The sequence below is a fragment of the Colobus angolensis genome, unplaced genomic scaffold (assembly GCF_000951035.1).
Source record: "Colobus angolensis palliatus isolate OR3802 unplaced genomic scaffold, Cang.pa_1.0 Scaffold211, whole genome shotgun sequence".
Classification (NCBI taxonomy): domain Eukaryota; kingdom Metazoa; phylum Chordata; class Mammalia; order Primates; family Cercopithecidae; genus Colobus; species Colobus angolensis.
The window spans coordinates 3,934,678-3,935,916 of NW_012115278.1; the positions used below are offsets into that span (position 1 = coordinate 3,934,678).

The following is a 1,239-nucleotide window of genomic DNA, read 5'->3' on the forward strand; positions in this document are numbered from 1 at the left end:
AGAGTATATCTTTTAGAGATAGGTACTAAAATACTTATGGATGAAATAATACATGATGTCAGCGACTGGTTTCAAAATAATCCCAAGAAGGGAGCATGAATAATTTTGGCCGTGAGGTGACGAATGTCAAAGCCAGGTAATGAGCACATGGAGGTTCGTTGTAAACCACATTCTTTACTTTTGTATTAGATTTAAAACAGGACATTTTGGTTTTTAATTCCACCAAGTCAACAATTCCATATACCACCTTTGGTATCTCAGCAAATAAAAACCACATTAATAAAGACTTATTTTGTCCTTTGATAAGAGCAATGTGTCACTCAAAACAAAGAAACCAAATTCTTATTTTTAAAATTTGTCTTGTTTTGATTTGCAAATACTTTAACAATCTCTTAAGCAAAGAACAATGTTTAAAGTAAAATATTAAATAATCCATTTGTTCTTATGTAACATGAGAAGTTCTAAGAACCTCTCACCACTGGGGAACCACCAATTGTGGCCATTTTCTAAGCGATTTGATGAGAGAGCTTTCCACAAGGTTCAAACGAACAATCTCTTTATGGCATCAAGAGTTTATAAAACTATATACATACTTATTTCTCATGCAACTGTTAAAATGGACATAGTATACCTTTCAAAGTGTGCCATGGATTTGATTTGGAATCTCAATAGTATCATATTAAATATAATCTGAGAATTGTTTCCAGTTCCTAATTCCCATCAATAGCACATCTCCATGTCTTAAATTCAGTCCTAAATTTTTATATAGCATGAAAAAGAGAGCCAGGCGTGGTGGCTCACACCTGTAATCCCAACACTTTGGGAGACCCAGATGGGCGGATCAATAGGTAAGGAGTTTGAGACCAGCCTGGCCAACACGGTGAAACACTGTCTCTACTAAAAATACAAAAATTAGCCAGGCATGGTGGTGGGCACCTGTATTCCCAGCTACTCTGGAGCCTAAGACCGGAGAATTGCTTAAACCCGGGGGTGGAGGTTGCAGTGAGCCAAGATGGCCCCACTGCACTCCAGCCTGGTCAGCGGGGGAGAAAGAAAAAGCAGTCCTGCAGGCCGGGTGCGGTGGCTCAAGCCTGTAATCCCAGCACTTTGGGAGGCCGAGACAGGCGGATCACGAGGTCAGGACATCGAGACCATCCTGGCTAACACGGTGAAACCCCGTCTCTGCTAAAAAATACAAAAAACTAGCCGGGCGAGGTGGCGGGCGCCTGTAGTCCCAGC

At 41.0% G+C, this 1,239-nt stretch overlaps 1 protein-coding gene across 1 annotated transcript in view; it reads right to left on the bottom strand.

Annotated features, from left to right (window-relative positions):
• HERC2 (HECT and RLD domain containing E3 ubiquitin protein ligase 2) overlaps nucleotides 1-1,239 on the bottom strand; it is a 220,953-nt gene that overhangs the window by 84,606 nt on the left and 135,108 nt on the right. The gene's annotated exons all lie outside the window — the stretch shown is intronic.